Here is a 26,148-nt window from a genome sequence, read left to right as displayed (position 1 = left end):
CGTAAATATATATATATATATATACGTCCGAAAACTCTCGACAGTGTTTCACTCGTATGGTCCCCGAAGAGTGTTTCCGGTTGCGCGTTTGTTTCGGGTCCATAAAAAAATGAACTGCAGCACGGTCGCCAAACCGAAAACACCTATTTTAACTGTTGGTCACATATTATACAACAACAGATATGCTATATGTATTTATCAAACAGAACTCCTTTTCCTCGAGTCGAGACCAAAGTTAATCGCTCGTGATGACCATATTATTATGTATGAACCTAACGTTTGATAACTGCACCAAATACTCATAATATAATATCGAAGCTATGAACATTTCGTATCGCGCAAACATCTCACATAAAATATATTTAACGAAATCAAATATTATGGTGTTTAATCAACGTAGAAGCAAAACATACAGTTATTAATAGACTTCCACGATAACATCAAACGCCAAAAGGTCGTCTAAAATGACTTTTATATGATATTAGAGTTTTACCAACGCACGATATTGTATTTAGTGGCAGCTGTCTTTGACGGGACTAACCCGTATGTGGGTGTTCAGTTTTGATTATTATTGAGTATAGTAAATTCTATTTATTTGTACATTATAATAATTGCGGTAAAACCTTCTCTGAAGAAACGTTTAAATAACGGAAAAATATCAATGACCGAAAATGTCCGAGGTATTTAGAAATCTTAGTGAATTAAAATTGATAAAGCTAAAAGACTTTAGATCATCGAATTTTCAAGTATCTGGCCATCTTAAAAATATAATATGTCCAACTGATATTTAACGAATACTTTAAGACATCAAAGATATTTGAGAGACTTCTATATTGTCTGTAGATATTTGTATGGGATATAATATTAAATATAGTTATGATTAGGGCTAGGATTTGAATGACACAAAAAACCTAAAAAAATGACATTAAAATAACCTAAAAACTATCTTAGAAAAATGCCCAAAAGATAAAAAATGATTTTAAAATATTATTAAAATGTATTATAATTATTAATTATTATTTCGGTACAAAATTATTTAAATTATAATATTATAAAAAAATGTTTATTGATATGAATACTGAAGTTTGAAGTTTGGACTTATCATACAATGGCTAGCTTGAAATTTTCTGAAATAAACAACAAAAAATACTATAAAATAAAAAAGATATACGTATATTTTTTTTTTATTCTGAAAATTACGTAAATTAATATATTTATTAATTAAAATATTAGGTTCCTAGATTTCAAAAAATTAAAAAAATGACCCCAAATCCATAAAAGTACAAAAAATGCAAAATAAAAACTATATATTTTGACTCGTATATGACCAAATCACATTTTGTGCTTCAAAAGCTATGTCCTATAAATCCTAAAAAAAAAAAATACAAAATCCTATACTGTCCTAGCCCTAGTTATGACTATAGGACTGCTGTTATACTATTTATGAATAGTCTACAGTATACTATATACAAGAAAAATCAATTTATAAGTTGAAACTTACTCGAACTATTGGCGCAACCCAACTGATCAAAATAATTTTTCAAATATAGCAATAATGAACATTGCACGAAAGAGCAGTGATTTAATTTTTTTTAATTGTAATTACTGTATGTTTTAATATTTCATTATGAGTGTATTTTATAATATTATAAGTTTTTATAATATTATGTTTTTCAGTTTTTGTCTATTTAAAGTAATTATTTTATTAAAAAAAAAAAAAATCAACAAAGACCAGACTAAAATATAATGTTTATAGTTATTTATAAATTAGTACGTTGTACATAATGTAGTAGGAATTGTTTAATTAAAAAATGATTAATTTGATACACATTTCCAACTTATAATTAATTTTTAAATGAGATCATAATTGTTATTTTGTAAACATTATAAAATAAAGTTAAACAAAATAAAACATAGTTTTTTTCTTATAGTGGGCAAAGTAAGTCTGTCATCGTTTAGACAGACTGTTTATGTAAAATAATGTGTAACATTAATAATAAGTATTCAACATCTATATAATCTTCGAGATAGATCAACCAATTGATTTTGTTTACACGCAATTCCGAGATAATTAAATAATTATGGTCCTGGCATGGTAGGTGCATGTTTATTATCTAGTAAATATATTATCAGAAAAAAGTCACGGAATTTCTAGCATTTTTACAACTGATTGTATCGATTACTATTTGAATTGAAGATGGTAGATGGCAGTATACGGGTATTATATGATATTATAGTGCTATAGAAATTATTTTCGACGGATAACGTCAATATTTGGAAATCGGACGAATTATACTCTATTATTTTTAGTCTGAAATTACAGCACGTACAAGGCTGGATTAAAAGGAAAGCAAAACAATTGAAAGCCTATGGCCCGAGCATTGAACAATAAGCGACAGATATATTACAACAACATATTTTAAATCGAAAAAATACTATTTATTTTTTCTATAATTATAATGCAGTTAATTCAACTGTAACAATTTATTTTATTACTTTATACTAACCATATGATAAAAAAAAAAAAAAAAAAAAATATTTTTTGATGACAAACTATAAATATTCTAAAATATACCTTGCTAAACAAACAAAATTACATAAAAGAAGAAACATAATGTACCTATTAAGAACAATTTAAATCTAAAAAAAAAATATTTTAATTGATAGATTTTATTTCATACTATGTTACCTGTTGGGTAGCATTACTTATTATTATCGTTTTTGAACTAAAAATTGCAGTGCAATAAACATATGTTTAGTTTGACTACGGTATACAGTAGGTAGTTATTTTAATACACGAGTAAGAAACGAAAAATATTGAACGATAATACTTAATCATATAGTATAAATAAAAATAAAATTTGCAAAATAATAATTAATAAGTGATCAAAACTCTGCTGTAGTAGTTTGAATATTATAATTTATTTATTTCACTATGCCTTAACACATGCATAATTTATGCAATATACTGTCACCACGCATAGTGAGGTACAAGTATAATTACAAAATATATTATGAAATTTGGACGATGCAGTCACTGTGAATCGTATTGGTTTTGTTGATGGACAAGACGATCCGCTTTGTCGCACCAATGACTAAAAACAATTTATAAAGGGTGATTAATTTAACAGAAAACATTCATTATATCACAAAGTATTAACGTTTTTAACCTTTTTCGGATATAGTTTAAACTTTGAAATCATTGCAAAACTACATTTTTAAAATATAATTTTTATTATTATATTTTTTACAAACTTTGTTTTTTTTTTTTTTTTAATGTCGATAATAATATAGATGTTTTATTGCATTTATCATAGCAGAATATTTGTTTTTTTTTTGAGAATTTTTATAAATAAGAATATAATTCCAAACGAGTACTTAATTATTCTAGTTACGATAAAACATATCATGTAAAGTTTTGATGAGAGGAGTTGTGGATCAATGATTGATGGTGAATGTATACGATACACTTTTGCCACTCCAAACCACTCATAAAAACTTATACATTCATTATTAATTAACTAACCATTCGAAATTCGATTTTATACATCAAATTGTCCATGCAAATATTCTACTAAAATATATATGATCACTTCAAAATGTGTATAAAAACTTAATAATTTAAAAAACGCAAAAACTTTTTGATATGTTATGTTTATTGTTCGTTTAGAACCACACTGTAAGCAATGTTGCGGGGTTTTATAACCACTATATTATTATGTTGTGTATGCATGCAGCTACTCGTTCCCTTTCTAGCCAGCAAAAATTACTATCAGTTCATATTAGTGATCAACTTACTGTATTCGTATAAAATGAAAAAAAATATTTTCGGCTATGTCGGCCGAAATAATATTATGAAATTGCCGTTTCAATAAAAGACAATAAATATCAAAATGTGATACTTACAACGTACATACAATATTAAACTGCTAACGTTGTATATTATATTTGATTTTACAAATATGAAATAATTAAATGATAAAATTCCATTTAAATAATTTTAATGATATAATCGTATTTGATGACGATACGAAATATAATAATACTTTGATTTGTAATTATTATAGTTTTTTTTAATATAATCAGCGAAAAAGATTTTACATTTTTTAGTTTAAAATTAATTTATTTGTTTATAATAACAAATACAACTAATACAGTTTTATAATAATGATATACACCAGTTACCAGAAAAAAATAAAATTTAATTTTTATATTCTTACGATGTCACTATTGTCATTCATAACAATTCCAATTTAATATGATTGGAAAAAACATTAAAATATGACGTCTTATTATTATTACAATACCTACTTAGAATATACAATTTTAAAATTATTCATTTGATAATAGCATTCAAATAATTAAAATGTGCCATAAAATCAACAACTGAAATGTGTATATTGTGTTACTGGTATTATCTTGATGCACGCCACCAATTAAGATACCTAATAATAATAATAGTAATGATAATGATAATAATAATTATTATAATTACTATTATTAATATATGATACATGATGCGTACTAAGTATGTTTGTTAAGAATAGCTTTTATTTTTCAATAACTAATAGAAAATTGACTCGGCGTATCGAAAACAATAATAATAATAATAAACGAAGTCTCGTTTTTTATTTTCTATCAAGTAACAACACAGCCGATGGAATGAATGATTCGTACATTCTCATGCCATTGCACTTAAATGAAATGTCAACGAAAATTAGTTATTGTGATATTATCTGTGTACGTTTTTTTTTTTATTTCACCTTTCATTTCTCTCACAAAAAAAAAAAAAAACAAAATATTAAGCACCAAGTAAAAACATACAGTATTAAACAAGGTATTCAAGTTTTCCGTTAGAATGTAATTTCCGATCTACTCGTCTTCGAAATATATTTCTGAGGATATTATAATTTATTTTAATCAAAAAAAACGCGTACATAATACATTTTAAAAATTTGTTATTATTAGTATAGTATAGTATAGTATACTATAAAATACAATTAATATCATTAATATAAATATAATTGCATACGTATAATAATTATGATGGACATTGAACCGCTGTGGAATTATTGAGTTGCGTTTAGTTAAATAAATTTGTGAATTAATCAATTTCATAGTAATTTTTTATATTATAAACTGTAGTCATAAATTTAATGAAACCCGTCATAAACATTATATCGGGTCTCCAGGAAAATGTATTGATTTTGTACCATTATTATGAAGTGTAAAAATACGACATGTACCATACACGAAATCTAACGCAAAAAACTGTACAAAAATGTAACTATATAAGTAAAGTTAACCCTACCGCTCCGACCATAAGACTTTGCCCGATTAATCGTACGAAAGAAATTTGCCAAATTCACAAAAAAAAATTCTGCTCTATTTTTTTTTAGGTAATTGGACAGTTTGTGCAAACACCGAATGATATACAATCGATATTATGTAATTTAACTTCTGCCGTAAAACTGTTTGATAATTTGCATATAATTGTAAACCTGTTCGTGTAGAAAACAAAATCGTAATCGTTAGTAGGTATATTTATTCAAAACTATTATTTGGCCGTTTTCCAACGAAATATAGGTAATTTCTAAAATTATTACAATACTTATCCGCGGTAAACTACGTTCACGAAAGCCTGGTAGCTCTGGTTGGCAACGTTTTACATAATACACTTATTTATGTATTGGATGTGGTCCAAAATTTCATTCATGTTTTAAAAATTTAAATTACTGCAAACAAAAATACACTTGTAAATAAAACACATATCCACGACAATTATATGGTATGTAGTAAAACATTTTCGTAAAACTTGAACTCGCTATAGAATTGTTGGAACTAAATCGAACATCGCAACCGATCGTTTGAATTAGAGGTTTTCTATTTCTTGTAGATTCCTATTAGGTTAAATCAACAATTTTTTTTTTTATTTCGGTCACTTTTTTATTATTGTTATTGCTTAAAGGTCATATAAAACCTCCACGCTCTATACTTTATTTTTTTATTCATAATTGTATTATGTGTGTAACCTTATAATTTATAAAATTTCAACCAAAACAAACAACAAAAATATACATGAGAACTTACATTTATAACCGAAATATAGTATCGTACCTACCGTAGTATTATAGCATGGATGTATGAATCATATATTTTAATTTTAGAAAAGTAAATAAAGCGATAGTCAATGCCAGTCATGACTTACACCAAGTGTCTTTTTTTATAAATATTGAAAAAGTAAAATCGGAAGTACTGTTTGATACCCGCAGTTTCACTCAAAACCCTTTTTAATGACGTTATACGCATCGATATCCGACAACACGACTGCCGTGCGACACTGCGACAATGCGTACGCTAAAAGACGGTTAAACTGAAATATTTGTGTTATTATTTTCTTCTCGAACGATCGATATGGCTTGATAATTGTTATCGTATTGTCGTCGAACACTCAACCATTTTCCATGCGGTCGTGCCACTCGACGGCGGTAAAATATTCCGCCGGAAAATGTTTTCTTTTTCCTCTATTTTTTTTTTCATTTATGACCGCCGTGCGCAACAGACACTGTACACCGTGTACGCTCTCGGGTGTGTGCCGTGCGCACGGTGAATTACTCTTCCGACAACGAGTGCCGGCCGAATTCGTACGGACGTCTTGTGCAATAAATAACACGGGAGCGCGCACACACACTGCGGACGAATGGGTATGCACCGCAGCTCTGCGCGTCCGATTCGGCAAGTATGGCTTTGCGCGGAACCCGACCGACCGACCACCCTATCGCCGTCCGCCGCAAAAGGAGCGGCGGATTCACACGTGTATGGGCACACGAGATGAGCGCGACTCGATTGTCGCGACCGGAACGTGCCCTCGTGACACCGTCGGCCGCCCTTCCGTTTACGCGGTCCGCCACTCACTCGTTCGCTGCGACCCGGCGGCGTGGCGGAGGCGACAGCAAACGAACATATGGTTATTTCTCGCGGCCTCAAGTCCGCCGCGCAACGCTCGATTCGAGGGGAATAAAAAGTGCCGGCGTAACACGCACTCCGGGGTGAAAGGAAAACGACCGTTAGAGGTTGTAAACGAGAATAAAAAACAACGTACGGAATTATTTAACACATTTTTTTTTTTTTTTTTTTAATTGATAGCCCGTGTGGTAATTCAACGTGTTGCAATTAGATGCATGCAAACATTTAAACCTGAAATCGAAAAAATCAAATTGTTCGGTGTTATATTATTTATTTAACCGTGCAGGTTATAACCAACTAATACCCTATATTAAATATATATATATATATATATATATGTATATTTATACTTCGTTGCCCGTACGAAATGCATCTGTGTTGAATCCGGTTAAAATTTAGCGTGAAGATAAATAATACGTTTGGTTTTCTGATCTGGTGCATAGATGATATTTCCGACATATCGACTTTAACATAACTGTTCCGCCCAGCGTTACATTTTTTTTCAATCGATTAATCGATTGTGTATCATTCGATAAAAATAATCGCACGCCCCCCCCCCCCAAACGTATAATAAAGAAGTTATATCGAAGTCACTAATCGGGATACAACTATCGTGTCTTCTGATGGAGTCAAAATCACACACATTGATCATAATTTCGTCAAAAATCGGTAGTACACGAAATTTGTATACATAAAGATAATAATATGTGCATATCATTAATTTTCTTTAATTCGATTGAAATCGATCGAGTAAATACTTTTATATGGTCATTGGTCGTATTATAATATTTTAATTGGCTTTTTATTGAGCTTGCTAAAATAAAAAATTAAAATATAAAACAAATACTGTGGAATTTGTTCCGGGAATTATAGTTTCTGGAATACTTCGAGATATATCGTGTGAAAACTTCGGTTATATTATGTATATAATAATTAATTATTGTAAGTACTCAGTATAGTTTTTCGCTCACTGTCGATGAAATAAAAAAAAAAAGAAATAACGATTATAACATTTTACTTTTGATTTCCACGACTCGGATGCAATTAACTCAAAAGTTTTCTTTTCGTTGACAAGCGAGTCCAAATGGCACGTACGGTGGCCCAAAAGTTTTAATCGCTGGTCAGCCGAATGATATAATATTATGTCGTCTACACAAATGTAAGTACATACTTGTGCGTGGATGGACCATGTAGCGTATAATATGAATATAATAGTAGGATAGAAATTGCCGAAATACTTGTTTTTGTGACAACGACGGACGGAATCAACCAAACTTTGTGATATTTTTCAAAAAACCTGTATCCGAAATACGCTCTCTGACATCATCATCGTTCTATTATTATTATTATTATTATTATAGTAATATATTGTTACTATATTATTATATGGTCGAAAGGAGCTGTTCATCACCGTAATAGTGACGACAATAATAATAATAATAGCACCGTCGTTGTTGTTATTATTATTATATTATTACCTGTACATTACATACCGATATACGCATTATAAGTGTCGACAACAAAACACTAACGTAGTCGAACATTGCGTTGGTAGGTGAAAACTTTTTCCATCGATCGTGGCAAGTTGGTCAGATAAACAATATCTTATGGCCTTATTATATATTTATCTTCGCTGTAAAGACGACGACGTCATAATACGCTTAATAATACAACGGACGATGGAAACCTACAATATTTAAAAACAACGCGTATTACACTTAGTACAATAATTATTGTTTCCTCGAAAACCACGACTTTACGACGTAATAATAAAGTTACTGACATTTTAGCTATTTTGGAACTAACATTATTTTATTGATCCATCCTACAGATAATATTTATTGCTTGATGGTAAATAATATTATTATTATTGTAATAATTAGATTATTTTTATTTTCAAAATTTTTAATTTGATTATTATAATGTTTACTGTACATAATACATTATATCACTCAAAGTTAAAAGTGAATACAAATAAAAATTCTTATTATTTAATAATTAAATATAATTTTTTTCTCTTTTGTTATTACAAGTTATGAGAATAATACGTACAAAAAAAAAAAAAATTGATTTAATATTAGTAACTAATATTATTAATTTCATAAGTCCGTTGTACGATAATATTTTATAAAAAAAAATAGTTAAATAAAGTCGCGATTTTCAAAAATGCATAGAAATCTGAAAAAGATCACGTACGGGGAGTGAGTTTTTACTTAGTTTGAGTATTTTTTTACAATTTTCTCTAGTCGTACTAATTGACGGTGAGCTAACTGAAATTTCTGATACCATTAGATGATAACAAATTCGGAATAAATTATATGATTTTTTCGTGAATTCATGTGTAATTTTAGACAAGAATTTACTCGTATAAAATAGCGTACGTCGAAGACTTATAGAGTGTCTTTATGCACAGCGTTACAGTGAAAATAATTTGCGCGCTTGAGATTCCGAATCGCTGTGGTGAATGTATCCTAGTACAGTGAAAACTTTACCGTGTTCCACAATCAAACAAATTAATTTAGGTTGTACCATATCTATGTAACCGTTTCTATTTTAGTTACTTAACACGCGGAGTGTCGGTTGTGTAATAAAAAAAAAAACTTTGTAGCAGAATACAACTTTTCCAGGTAGCTTATACGTATATGTTAGGTTTTTCATACTGTACACAAGTGTTATTGTCAACTGTCATCACTGCATCTATATTTACCGTGGTAAAATAGTTGGAAAGCATACCCATCAAACACCGTGACTAGCTTGGTACTTGGTAAGTATAGTTGAAATACTTTAAATAGTGCGCGATTTCATCAAAGGACATTATATTATTAAAACGTATTGTCTTGCAATCATATACCTGTATAACAATACTCCAGTCATCCCGATTCGATCAATTCAGTTGTGGGTCCGTCCAAGCCCACGTGGTAAAATCAAATTTTTTACAACTTAAATACAAACTATGATGCATCATCGTGTCTTTGTGAGTCACGACGAAGGTGTTTCCGTGATGTGGTATTATCGTAAGACTTATATATAATAATATTAATACAATTGTATACAATTATGCATATATTCGCACAAATCAAATGCTAACAAAATATTATGGGAATAATTTTAAGAGGACGCTATACCCGCATGTGTTGTCTCTGTCTTACACACGCGTAACATAGTTATAAACTGTTTTGCGCGGGACAACTTTACTCCCTCGATATTTATATCAAAATTACCAAAATTATAAATCCCATCGGGAAGAACTTTACCTGTGACGTACGTTTTAATTTTTTTGATTGTGGTGACCAATGACTTTTAATAGTTAAATGAAAAAAAACCTAAAGTTCTCAAACCGATAACTTTAATTGCATTCATGTTATCAAAAAAATAAAACGCTACGTCACAGGTAAAATTCTTCTTAATGGGATTTATAATTTTGATTGTTTTGATTAAAATATCGAGGGAGTAAAGTTGACCCGCGCAAAACGGGTTCTAGCTATGTTACGCGCGTATAAGACAGAGACAACACAGACGGGTATAGCGTCCTCTTAATAGAATAATACATATTTTGCTTTATGAAGATAATTCATACATTCTTGTTTCACCAAAATTATGTAATGTTCTTATAATATTTTGACAAAATTATTGGGCCACAAAATTAATAATTTCATGCTTAGTATATTACTTTGTAACATAATCTTTTCTTATGAAGTTATATCAATAAGTTTTTATAACATTGTACAAAAACATTCTTGTAAAGTTTAATTTAGAATAATTGGGGCGGAGCAAAGTCGATCCTTTCTATCCTCCACTTGAACGTCAATTTATTAAAGCTATCTCATCATAAGCTAATTAAAACTTTAAATATATAATCATGATGGTCTTAAATATGCATAGAATCAATAATGATATTTCTTGGTTAATTATTTTTGTTTGGTTACTTTAGTAGTTTTGGTAATATATTAATATAGATAAATCTAAATAGTATGTAATATATGCCACAAACGAATAAATTAATATAAAAAATGTTTTCAATTTTCATCGTAAATTATGTAGGTATAGACTGTTATCTTAACCAATTTATGGTTTATAAATTCTAAATTCATTTTAAATAATATAATATATTTACTTAAAATAGACCAACGAGGCAATGGAGTAAGCCGTCAAACTTATAATCAAAAGCATTTTGCAACCTATAACCAGAGGTAAAAAATTTCAAATTCTACACTGCTACAAAATCTTTAAGATTTAATTATAATTAAATTATATGTAAAATTAATTTTATATGCGTTAATATATATTAAGCAACCTTTAATATTTTAAAAGTGCGGATGGCTGTGCGTGTATACAGAGTGAAATTCAAAGGTTCTCCAGGATAATGAACCGCACTAAAAATATCATTAATATTGGTAAATATATAAGCAAAATCGTTGCTTGTTACTGTTGATAGTTGTTTATCCAGTACTCCATAAACTTGAAGTATAAAAATTTCCGTAGTACTGTCGCGTGCAAAGACATTATAAAGGTTATTATTTAAGCCGTCGATTAATTTTGATTGACTGTTAAAATTGACCAAACTACTGTTATAGTTATACCATACGATGTACTACAACGTTTGTAGAATTTATTGATTGGAAATTTACGTAATATTATTATTATTTTTGTAAATTATAACAATAGAACTATTACTAATAAATATTATTGACAATGCATACATCAATGTAATAACAATGTGATCCTCGTGTGATAATGTAACAATGATATTAAAATAACTAATAAAACAAATATTTAGCTTGTGAAAAATTCAACATTTTTCGTTGGGATACTGTTCTATTTTAATGCTCCTCCGTCCCTATTTTTTATACGGATACAGATATAATAGTATACTATACTTTCTAATATAATTGATTGATAATATTTAAAATATATTAAGACAAATTAGTTAACATATAAAAACTTATAAGATTCACTAATCTTATTAGTTATGTTTGTCTATTCTAAGAAAGAAAGAAATACCTGAGCTTAACAAGTAATCAAAAATACTTATAATCAAAAATTTACTACTCTATATACACTATAACTATTTATTATTATTATCAGCAGTTCACTGTGCACACGATAATAACAAAAATAGTCTATGAGATCATGACCTTTACTTCCTTTTAAAAAGACTTCATAAGCTAAAAACACGTTGGTCTCTCGGTCTCTCAGTCTGTCGATCCGTTTATTTTTCTATTCATAACGTTTGTCATGCACATTAATTTATAATAATCACACACACACACACACACACACACATATATTCACTCGTAATTACATTAATATCCATAAAGTTATCTTATTTTATTTTATGAGATGCTCTTTATTAATATAAATTAATTTATAATAAATAAAATAAAATAATTAGCATATTATTCCTCCACGTCTGCCATCAAATGATCGAAAAACACATATACTTGTGAATATAAAACATTTATTTATTTCATTATCAGAATAAAACTATAAAACTCTCACCCATTTTATTTGTGATTTGTTCTATTCTGTGTTACTGTTTATACTATGTTTATATTTATTTGTTACACTTCTTAGTACACTTTCATAACACATTTAATACATCAACATCATTCCAGTGCAATGCTATTAAGGTAACACAGGCATAAAGGTAGTATTATCGTTTATTGAACTCGCTTACATGTACTTAAACGAACTATACTTTAAGCGGTGTAGAAGATGAGGGATGGAATTATTACTCGTGCACATACCTTAATTTTGATCCCTAGCTCTTCTTCTTCTTTTATTTTTAATTTCTTATTCTATAATATTAGATACATTTATTGTAATAGTTTATTATTGTTTTTGAGTATAAAATATTATACTTAATAGTATTTATATTTTATTTTTAAACTTATAAGCGATTTACGCGAATAAAAATAATACTTTTAAACAAATCATAATAGTAGGTATCTATTTATTGAAATATTAATTTTAAGACGGAAATATTTAACTAATTTATATTTTGTCGATATTGTTTGCATTATTATCTATTACCTAACTATACAGTGTTATCAAACACGTGAATGTAACGTTTAACAATTATTAACAGGATCAAAAACGGTAAAGCGAAATCAAATAGTTTAATGAACGATAATTTATTTTATCGACAAGTATTCGTGGTATGCATGTTGAGATCAAGCGTTGGTGAAAACTGATTCGCATCGTAAGCATTAATCGCTACTATGTGGTCAGCATTACGGCGTTTCAGTTGAGTTTTTCGTAGACGTGAACTTCATCTAAAAAGACAGATTAGTATGTGCAACATACTATGCAGGTAGAATTTGTTTATGCTTATCTCGAAGGGTTTTATTGTTTTTGAAAAACTAAGAAAAAAAGCAAAGCATAACTTTTGAATTATAATATTTTTTGCTAATTTTCATTTTTATGAACTTTTTACATATTTAAATATTATGTTAAACATTTTCCGAGAATTTTTTAATGCACAATAATTCGTTTAAAATTAAATTTGTATGTGAAATGATATTTGTAGAAAACTATTCTACTTCTGAATGTACATTAAACATATTTCCTTGAACCATAATCATTATATAAATTTAAGTGTGATACATATCAGTAAATATTATATTTGTATGATAAAAATAATTCGATTTATTCAAATACATTCCAACATGTATTTGATATACTTAATTAGGTAGTTATAGGTATACCCTTTTTCTAAGAAAGTGGTTTTTTGACATTGTTTGCATGAATAAACTTCGATTGTATTTTAGAATTCCTTTATTTATACATACATATGTAGCTGCAATGTCATGTGCTGGACAGATTTAACATCCATCAAAAACAAATTTAAACTAGTTGAAAATTTATATTTGTATAAGTGTGTGGTACAAATAAAATATTTAAAAATAGAAATAATCAATATTTTTATTTTCTATAAACATTATTTACGGATAAAAATTAATTCTGTTAAAAATCCTAAGTTCCTGACCGAATCTAAGTTCAGTTTTCAATGATATAATCAGTTATAATGTGTAATGATTAGATGCAGCTATGTATTTATTTCACAACCTATAATTTATAATTTTTCCTCATAGTAAACTTTACATATCAATCATCATAATACAGCCATTACTGTTCTACACTAAAGCATATTTCATTTTAGTTTTTCTTTTTAATCTATATTAGCATCAGTTCTAAAAATATACGAAATAACATTTTGTTTTTAAACTATTTTTTTTATCAGTTTATTTTATATTAAATAAAATGTAGGTAAACAACATACGTGTGTGCATAAAACACCTTTATTATTCATTTTTTTTTTTATGTGAGAGAGTCAGATGAATTACTTATTTTATTCCAAAAATATTAAAATTAGATATTTTATATTATATTTACTGGGTTTAAGTAAATTACCTGAACATAATACATTAATTTGAACAAATAATATTATATTTATGTATATAATTATTATATTGTAGATAAACATTTTTAATAAAAACAAAGATTTTTTTAAGTTATCATCAGGTTTACCTATGTCTAGATAATATTAATAAGTGGTAATATAAAGTTTGTATTATTTTATTATTTGGATAATAATAAATACAATGAAAAATACATGGAATATTTCTTAATACCGAAATCAGAATATTAACACTTGTCGTTATTTTATATTATTTTTTTAGTTAATTCGTTAAAACATTTGTATAAAAAAATATACTATTATATACACTCAAATGTAGGTCTGGTTAGATACCTACAATAATTCATAATCGGACAGTAAAAAACTAGATAGTTTGTGTCAATATCATTCAAATCAAAAAATTTTATCGCGAAATGATTACTCAAAACAATCGATCAATGTAAATATAAATCATATTATATGCACACAGATTACTGTGGTGTCTATTAAAAAATATAAAAAAAACTAAGTCTATCAACATAAATAGTAATACATACGTAGTACTGCAATTTTTTCATACTTGTGCCTGAATAATATCTCCTTTATTTACATGAAGCTGTTTATATGTACACACAAAAAGTTTTTAAATTAAAACGTTCTCCTCGTTCGAAATCATATTTTCTAAGGTTTCGTTTTCCACTCTGATGCATAAACTGCTACGGGAACTATAATAATAATAATAAAGTTTCTAATACTTTTATTGAGAATTTCGATAACTGTTCGTACATGTTAGTACCTTTATGCATAATATTACAAACACATATTCTTTTTTAATTTCTTTTGCGTTACACTATTATACTATACTTTGATTAAATACGATTGTGAAAAAAGTTTAAAAGTAACACGTATATATTGTAGTATTTTATTTGATTATTTGTACTTTAGGGAAAACAGCTTCAATTATTTATTACATATCAAATACAACTGATTTATTATTTTTAACCGTACTATAAAGACATCTGTGAAAATAAGTGTAAGATGTATTATTTTAGACACCCTTAATATTCACCTTTTTATTTCTCGAAACAACGTTTACAAACAAAAAATAACAGTAATTTGACAAGAATCACTTGACATGACGTTATAACGCAATCGTGCGTAATAATGAATTGTTTTTACATCGATAAAATATAATAGTTATGAGAAACCGTAAATTTTATTACGTATATTGTTTCATGTATGTTGTTTGAGAAATATCAGTTTGCCGCGTAAATTAAAACCGTGTTTGATGTTCGAGAGGAAAAAAATATCACAGCACACTGTATAGGTTACTGCACTCATTAGATTCTCGAGTGTCAATTTTCTTATGGTGTGTTTCACGAGTCATATAATCGGAATTCATTTTTTGGTTGGCGTAAAACAAAATCTCGAAAGTTCTCCCACTGAAGTTCTTTGAAGATTGAAAATCAGGCACTTACGTAGGTACTTCAAAGAGATATTTTTATATTTTTTAGGATTTTCTGGTCCTTTGGACGGCATGCAGTGGTCTGAACTATTCAAGTGATAAAATATTATATATATAATATTATAGTGCTGGGAAACGACCGTAATGTTTTCGCACGATTTCTGACAATACTCGTGCAAAACGAACGCCAAGCCGGTCTTGAAATCGTTATTGTTTTTATTTTATAAATGCTTATGTTTTATATTATCGTCCATTAAACGCGATCATTTTTATCGTTATGGTTGGTATAATGCGTTATTCGATCTACGGAGAAGAGGAAAAAAAAACAACCGTAAAAGCAGTCAGCGGCATAATACAACGTGTTTACACATGTTATCACAGACAATATGTATTTTGCGTACTCTAACCTTGTATATTATGTGATTCGAACGATCTCCGTCCTAGGTATTCGATCGGTTGTTGGTACGCCGCCGGAACACGATATCGTATCATATCGTCCGCGGATATTGTGCACTGCTATACGATATAATATGCGCTTAGTTTATCGGATTTTGTCTTCGAACTTTCGGCGCACCGAAATTGGATCATTCCGCGGCGAGCGCGATAATATTGTAGGTATTTATAGTAGCCCTTCGAGGATACGTCACTTTTGTAGTCATTCAGTCGACCGAAATAAGTTAATGCCAATAAATGGCCAACCACGGTAATCCGGAAAAAAATGGCGCACGGTCGTATAGAGTTAGGTATTCAAAGACGAAACATTTCGGGAGAATTTCTCCGATCTCCTCCGGGAACGTGCTTGTAAGTGTATGTGTGTGTATGTGCGTATTATATTATGATGTCCCGCTTTCGACGAAAGTCGCTGTTTTCCGTCGTTTCGGCGGTCTCGATGGCTTTTCGCATAAATACTGCGTCTTATCTTGATTTCCGAGTGTGCTTACAAAACACAGATGTGACCGCCATACTCATATATTTTCGGTATTCATTTAAGGTTTTTCGCAAAGGTTATGCTCAGGATTCGGTTCAGGATTCGGTTCAGGAAACAAAATGATAATGTTAAGAAAAGTAAACTTAATTATAATTATTGATTATGAAATTCTAGTAACTTATTAAACAATTATTTGAAACACGGTTTTAATTATAGTATAAAATAAACATGCTAAAAATCACAAAACAATATCATACACACAACCCGGTTGAGATGATTGAAGTGAACAATATCTTAAGCAAAAGAATATATTGAAATAGATATGACGATAATTTGATAAGTTGTAGAAATAATTGTATACACGATTACGTAGCCTTTAGGTACCTAACTATTTTTGATCCACTCAATACAATATAAAAGTATGATTTTGGCTGACACAGCTGGGAGACTTGGATTAAATGGGTTTTAGAGTTTGGTTCACTTTAAAGTTATTGTATTCAATATTTTTTGTAAATAGTGTGGATATTTTGGTAAATAATAAAAAATTATAACTGTTTTATGTTATCGTGGTAATACTGGTATAAACAATTTGATTACCCAATTGTACTTAATTTTACATTAACTATATGTATTATGAAATGTATTGTATTTAATTTTTAATGTAATGTAATATTCAATAAATGCTCATTATTGTTTTATGTATAAACATATAAAAAAATATATGTAACCAATAAATTCTGGCTGGTGTATTCCTTATAAACTTTAATTATCACCGGCAAGCTGTTTTTTCCAATACTGGTTTTCACAATTAAAATTTGAGTTTTACGTCGTTAGTGTCATGCTAAAGTTTTTTTTAGAATTTGAATCGAGCGATACAAAAATACCTCTGTTCATTTGATATTATATATCTCTCGTGCGCACAAAGAGGCAACTTTAGAACAGCTGTCGAAGAACGTACATCGTCTCGATGGTTATTTGGCGACGGCACCGAGGACGTAAATAAAAACGAGACTTCACGAACGCATAATAAAAGGTGCTGGTGAAAAGAAGGGTAGAAAAAAAAACTCTAAAAATAACGAGCAAACGACTGCTACATCAGAGACGAGAGAGACACAGATACGAAGAGAAAAAAGAGAACGAGAGAGGGACAGTGCTAGAGAGCTGACCATAAATCGAACGAATGTCGTCCGAGCGACGGCAAACCAACCATGTATATATTTTTACGCGGCTCTTATATATAGGTATGCGCAGTCGTAGGTATACATGCATTATGCCTACAATATATAGTGGCTGGTGTATGGGTACGGTATAACGTTTGCGGTGGTCCGATAAAATCGGCGTGTTTCATCTCTCACCGCGTACAGCTCATCGCCGCGGATCACATCTTCGTCTCGCCCGCACGCCTGCGTATAATAAAATCAGCACGTACACACACACACACACACACACACACACACATATATACACTGTAACCGCACCATGCAGATAACAAACTATTCGTACGCATCGCAATACTTTTAGAAGTCTCGGGGTCTGGTATATCTATAGGTGTATAGGTGTATATATTGTATACTTATTTCGTAACCGTCGGGAAAGGATCGGTGGACGGGATATGGAGAGGGTGCGGTTCAAAAGCGTAAATGTATCAAGGAAGACATTATGAATAACTTCACTCGTGAGGGAGGTCAGTGGTGACGGTTGAAGGGTGGGGCATGTTCGGGATTTTGGACGGGCGCCAGGGGGCAGCGCGAGCACGCGGTTTCCGTAGCCAAAAATCCGATTTCATAATCGGATGACTGACTCGGGAAAGGTGCGTGTACGACCGCCGCAACGTTTCGAAATATTTTAGCAGGAGCTAAAGTTTCACGTTATGTGCACACGTTGTACGTTCCTACGATGCGCTGATACGAAGACTTGTTATTGTCTTTCTGTGTAGACGATCTAGCGAAGGAACAATGGATTTTTTTTTTGTATTTGACGAGAGTCAATCGAAAATGTTAATTTTTGGCTAGTGTGTGACGGTATACGTATTAAATATATATATATATTTTTTTTTTTAAAGTAACATATTTTAGAAGAAAATAATATATTATATAAATAATTTCTAAAATATATGAGACCAGTCGTGAGACTGTTTTAATTTATTAGTGGCTTTCTGTTTACTCTTTTGATAAATAATAATCTTATAGTTATCAGTTTATCACCGCCTAAAATAGCTGAATATTGATATTTCATTCACAAATTAAATATAAAAGCAAACATTTTTATTATACAAAAAAGCTTTGAAAATATTTTGATCAAATAAATGTTATTCTTTTTATAGATTTTAAGATGGATAGAAATAGACCTCTGATATCAGATGAAGAACACACGTTATACATAAGAAGAAAAATATATAAAATTTATAAATAGAAAATATCAGGGAAAATAACGTAAAAAACCGCAAAAATAATAAGAAATAAAAAAAAAACAAAAATTAAAGAAAAAATAAAAAAATGAATCTGAATTTTTAGATATTGGTGATATGAAAATAAATTGTCTGTAATGTATTATTTTGTTTTTTTGATAATAAAAAAGAGACACTTGTTGTAGTCACGAGAAAGTTAATCTCCCTTAACATGATGTGTATTCACAAGAATGGAAAGATTCATTATATGATGATAATTAAATTAACACAAATTGTAAACCAGATTTTAGAGTTTTTGATGATTTAATTGTATTAGCTTTTTTTAATACTTAAAATGCTTATGACGTGCTCTCGGACAGCGGTATTTCATCCATTGAAATGATTGAATAAGTAAAAATAAAGGCTACACAAGGTCATCTGCAATAGCATCTGAAAAATAAAAATAGGTACCTATAATAGAAATTCTTATTATATACAATAGAGAAGCCATAATGTATTATTTTGAAAGAGTAAAATGTAATGATGAATTGATGAATAAAAGATCACACGGCTAATATTGAATTAAAATATCTATGGAATAAGTCAAAGAGTCAAAGCTTTTAAATAGTTTGATTATTTTTAAATTAAAGATACCTACTAAATTACACGTGGTAAATTTTGCGTTGAATTTTTATGGCGTAAAAGTCGTGGGCAATTAGGAATAAGTGCAAATTATAAAAGTCATAAATTTAAAATATTGTATTTTATGAAACATTACAGTAATATGCGTATTATACTACGTTATTTAAAATGTATATGTTTATTTATTATATATATATGTATTATATGGTGTGTATATCAAGCGGCGGGATGAGTGGAACAGATAGCTAACTTTTATAATTTGATTGATTTGTTTTTTTTTATTTAGCGATGTTTTTTTTTCATTGAGTTAATAAAGTGGTTTAGTTGAATACAGTTTAAGATGAATATAAATACAATTCAATTTATATTCTTAATTTTTTTCCATCTTCATTTGGATTAATGTGTATTTTTTTGGTAAGATACAGCACTTAGATATATCTTGGTTTTCTTTATAATGCTCGTAAAGTTTCCGACTATCAGCTCAACTATTTTTTGAAAAGTTATGTTGTTAGTACTTGTGTACATAAAGTAGAGGTCTAAGGAGAATTTAAAATATAAATTGACTATGTATATAAATTATTTGAACAAAACAAGTTGATCATAAATCTTGAACTTAAACATTTATTTTACCTAATGAGGTATAGACCAATGTTTTTTTATAAAAATATTATGATCGAAGTATTAATATTGGAATTAACATCTAGAAACCATTTATAAACGTAATAGAAATACGATACAAAATCATCATAATATATTTCAAAGCTGAGTTTGATTAAATGAATTTGAGCTTTATATTCTCATCGTGCATATTCGTTATTTACGATATTGAAATGTCATTGACAAAATCCTGAAATCTGTGAAATTAACTCCCACCGGAATTACCTTGTCAGAACGCTTCGACGAGAACGGACATTGAGTTTGAGAACCGACAAAAATAATATTCAGACTAGTACCTATTTTTTTATTTTTTTACAAAAACGTAATATCTTAACGAAAAAAAATCAAAAACATCGAGCCACAATGTTGTGATACATTTTTAATTTTTTTTATAAGTACTGAATACGCGTTTGTAGTTAAATTTACATAAAACAAATTCATTAAAACAATAATGTAGCTTAATTTGTTATACGTTTGTGTGATGGTAAATTATTTATCTCGTTAAAGCAACGAGAAGTGGTTGGGGGCAATATCATGTTTGGAGAAAAAAATTTAACTACGAGAAGTGGTACCAAAAAGCACTGTAAAAACCCTACTCCATCTGTTTTTTTAAATAAGCGCTTTATTTTTTTAACCTCTCTTTCAAACAAAAGTTTATCAATTTAAAATTTAAATCATCGACGAACGCAAAATATAGCATGCATCCATAATATTCGTTTCGGTGACATTCCAAACCATTTTCATTTATTTATTTACCACTATTCTTAGAAACCAATATTTTTTCCGTTCTTGGAAAATCTCAATACAATTCTGTAAAAAAAAAAATACGGTTTTTTTTCTCGTAGTATTTTTAATTGGGTATATAATAGAGATAGGTACAATCAGTGGTGTTCCCATTTTTTTTTTTTTAGTAAAAAACTAATAATATCATTATTGTTTTTTAAATTCTGTCAACACGCAACATATACATATAGGTACGTTGTAACTTGTAATACTCAATGTTTATACAATGTTACAATAAAAGAGTTACAAATAAAGAGAAGTATCTTCTTTATTGCCTACCTAATTATTTAAAATAAAAATATAATTTATTATATCTTCAGACGTCGTTCTAATCTGAATCTGGATGTTTTTAATTAATTTTAAAAATTTTATATATATATAATTATCTGGATTTTTCAAAACATATACATATTATTATAAGTTATTTCGTTATAACGATACGGAATGTGTAGAAATACAAATCAGGGTTGGGAAAAACACAAAGGTTTCTTTGAAAATTTTTAGACCATGCTGTGGCCTATGATGTTATTATGTAACTTAAAATATCAAATATAATATAGGCACGATTTTCTTTTCTTTTTGGAAAAATTAGTTTTACATTTTGTGACTCATAATTTAGTTTTAATATGGTTAGCCAACGTATGAAATAATGTTGAGATTGTATAGGTTATATTGTATTATCGTAATTATTGTTATTTCTTTTTCTCATTGAATTAGGTTATAGCATCGATTATAAAAACTAGTATTTATAATCAACGGTTGTGGTATAAAAATCGTTTTAAATTATTTGTAAATATTAAATATAACTTGTTCAATGTTCAGTTAAATTTGATCTATTATCTCGGTGGTTTTTTATACACCAACCTCATACTAAATAGTATAGTACTTGATAAACGTAAATGATCGGAATACACGAAATATATAATGACCGATAAAAATACATTATTTACGAAATTTCATATTAATAAATAATAATAGTATATCATCACTCGTTTGTTTTTGTGTCACATAAGCGAATGGGTTGGTACCTAAAATAATTTAATAATAATAAATCACTCAATCTCAACGGGTAAATGAATGACTATTGGTACTATAAGGATTGCTATTAATAGCTATTTTATTTTGTACGTTCACGCGCCAGTCGCGATGTCTCTACGTTTTAATGTACCGTTTGTTCAGAGTCATAAATTATTCAGAAAATTTCTCGATTTGTACAAATCGCGTAGATCTAATGTACGCAATTGAATAATCACAAACAAACTAAAAGAACACGCTTCATTGTTTTCGTTTCACTAGACGTTCGCTAACCTATTATTAAATGCTATAAAACTGACGTTAACGGTCCTATAAATTAACATGCGCGCAATAATAGCAGTTTTATTGTGTTTCCTCCGGTGGTGATAGAGAACTTTAAAGAAAATGAGTTACTCGACCAATGATAATATTACGTTTGTATGTGACACTGTTGTCTGAACTCCGAACGTTACACGACACCGATAGTTTTATAATAATATTAATAAGGTAATAAACACGTCGACAACAGTAAATGGGTTAATGACAGTCACGTTTATAAATATTGAGATCCTTGAACGCGTAACATACACAACTGAGCATAATTGAATTTTTAACATATCAATACGTCTTTATCACGTCACCGTTATACTGACGTTATTATACACTATGTATGTAACACGATATTTTATAACTCATTAAATTGTCCAGTTCAGGGCTTGAAATCAAAATGAAATTGTTCGATTCGGTTATTACCTGTACAAATAAATCTACTGTCGATCGTGCGATACTTAGCGGAGTTGGAAAATGAAATGTTAGTTATTAGTGTTATTACTTACCGATGGACAACATTTTTTGAAAAATTTTTGAGTTTTAAATTTTATTTATTTATTTATTTTTTTTAGTTATTATTTTATTATAAATTATCGATTGTGGTTTATTTTGATTTCACTATGCATTTGTTTTATCAATAAAAACAATTTAAATTATGATTTCACTTTTAACTTCTTAAAATAATGCTAACGATTTTTTATTAATAATGTTTAAAACCAATTTTTCAATCGATTGCAAGACCTGGTTTAGTTGGGATTTCAGTTGATAGTTTGATATTACGTTATTGACCAAAATTAAAGCTGTACGACGTTGATTGTTTTTTATACTGCAATAAACTAAAACCAATAACACCATTATATACTATCAGTCCTTGGGGGTTTTTGTAATCACTGTTTTAGTGTCCTGGGACGAAACGATATTTTGGAACACCTAATTTCTTTTTATATGTCTAATACCTAATCGAATTGTTAACTATTAGGATACAATGGTGGTTGAAAATTGCGTCACAACGGGTTTGGGCAGTTAAAGGCTTAATAAGAACTTTGAATTTTTCGTGTGACGATTAGTGTTCTAAATTGAGAAATAATTGCAAAATAGCTCGCAGAAGGCCGAAAGAGTAAAATTATTAGATTGCATCTAATTAAAATCACTTTTAAAATAAATTTAAACGGTGCATCTGTATTCATTTTCAAAAGTATTAAATTTATTAATATAAGTGCTTTTGTTTTACGGACCCTTTTCGAGTCACTGTGACATTACAAAATTTAAAAACATAATATCATGTCATTGTAATCACCTTAGATAACCAAAAGTTCAACTAATTCTACAGCAAAACAATAAAAATGTATTGGTATTTAATTATTTGTTTTAATCATTTATTTCCTTTGACAAAGTACAATATTTCAAGAGGTAAGTCGGTCAAAACTTTCAACCGTTGACCCCAAAGGCTTGGTACACAAATAGAATCTAATTTCACAACGACTAAAATAATAACATTATTAGCTCTAATAATATAGTACGTGCTTTTAATAATGTTTATAATATTTGTCATTTGCAAATTATTTGAAGGAGCTAAGCTCTGTACCATACTCTGAAAACTAATCATCATTCATGGAAATAACGTAACATTCAATCTGTGTATTCGTCTTAATCGCGTTTGTATAATAGTATTATAAATTATTGTTGTTGTTATTATTATTGTTATTATCGTTGTTATCATCATTGTTGCTATTTTAGCGAGATTTCCTTTTTCGGAGTAATACGTGCAGGTAGGTAGAAACATCTATTTTGCATTTTTATAATTTGCATAATATTATTCTACGAAGTAATACCAGATTCAGCTGATACAACATACCTGTTTTTATCTCACCGAGAGTGGTCTTATCTTGGTTGTCGCGTTAATTTTACATCGAGCGAGGATATATTATATTAACGTGATTGTCGTCAGAGAAATTAAAAATTATCATTTTTTTTACAACATTTATTTTATCCAACATAATATTTTTATTTGAAATGTATAGTACTCCGCGATTGCATCAATCCGTATCATTTTTTGACAAATGTAGCGCACAACGTAATAACTATTAGCAAAATTATAATATGTTTAGTAATATGTACGTTTAGTTCGATTAGTTAATCTAATATTTAAGTTAAGTAGTTGAGTATCTAAATTAAATATAATAACGTTGTGTATAATATAATTCGCACTAATGATTAATATTCAAAGAGTTAATAATTATCATCTAAAAAATATTGAAGAAAAATAATATATACTTTTTTTTTTGGAGGGGGGTTATTCAAATTTTTATCACACAATGCGTAAAACAATTTTTTGTTTACAAAGAGCGTAAGTGATGCGAATGAATTACTGTCGACTCTTAGATATAAATTTTGACTGTTTTAGCGAAGTGGCTACCCATTGGTAGCACTTTGGAATATATATATATATATTGTGTATAACAATTTTTTATTATTATAAATATATAGTGTATAATATATATCGTAGTGTGTGTGTGTGTGTGTGTGTGTGTAATATCGCTGTTACCACACGTCTACGTTTACCCGGCAATATCGCATCGATTTCTGTCTTTGAGATGCATATTTTATCGTTATTTTTTCTCCCATAACATTTGATAATCGATACCGTTTCGTGTTCATTTAACGTTCGTAATGTTTGTATACGTATAATATCGGTATTCTTTTTTATTATTATTGTCGCGTGCACTCATCCAAACGCAGGCTAATTGAACAATATAAAGTAAATTGAAATACAAAACGCATTTGGTCCAATATTAGTTTCGTTTTGTATTAAAAAAAAATCCAAAATTACAATAGCAATACTCATTACGTAGATTACCAAAGTGAATCGAGTACATCTTTTGTTATTATTGATCGGACGTCGGCGGTGCACATATATTATTCACCGCGTATATTATGTGATGTTTTAACAATACTATAATGGATCGTTTGTCTGATACCCGTCGACAAAGGCTTTATAGTCGTACAATATGCGAATTGCATAAAGGTCAAGATTTGACTAGGCGATTATTACGCACGGCCCGTATATATTACAATAACAGCTATAATAGTACATGCCAATTCGTACTCAGGTCTATTGCATTTTATGAACGAGATAATAATAACACAATGTAGAAATTAACAGGGCCCGAAATTGTACATACATATTATTATACACACTATAATATAATTTTACTGTGAATGCTTTAATGCGCTAATTACAATTAGTATACAAGAAGTAAACATTCATTTTTAATTAAATTTTCGAAAAAAGTTTATTTTTTATAGATTTTTATTTAAAATAACATTTTTGAAAAATAAAATATTTTTCTATTTTTAATTATTATTGTTTTTAAGTGTTAAAATGTATTAATGTAAAACAGCTTAAAAAATACCATTAACTATGACATGTATTTAAAAATATTTTTATTTATGGTGAGTTGCAATTCACAATTAATCATAGTAATGGTACATTTTCATAAATTAGCTTGTGGCTAAGATTTTATCAACAAATGATTATCAATTAGCTAATTAGAATAAGAGTAAAAATACACCTAATA

At 28.7% G+C, this 26,148-nt stretch overlaps 1 protein-coding gene across 3 annotated transcripts in view; it reads left to right on the top strand.

The window, feature by feature from the left end:
• The window catches only part of LOC113551894 (cell adhesion molecule 3-like), a 405,828-nt gene that overhangs the window by 97,841 nt on the left and 281,839 nt on the right, over positions 1–26,148 (top strand). The gene's annotated exons all lie outside the window — the stretch shown is intronic.

This window comes from Rhopalosiphum maidis, chromosome 2 (assembly GCF_003676215.2).
Source record: "Rhopalosiphum maidis isolate BTI-1 chromosome 2, ASM367621v3, whole genome shotgun sequence".
NCBI lineage: Eukaryota > Metazoa > Arthropoda > Insecta > Hemiptera > Aphididae > Rhopalosiphum > Rhopalosiphum maidis.
Note: the sequence above shows the minus strand (reverse complement) of the source record. Positions and strands in the feature narration are given on the sequence as shown.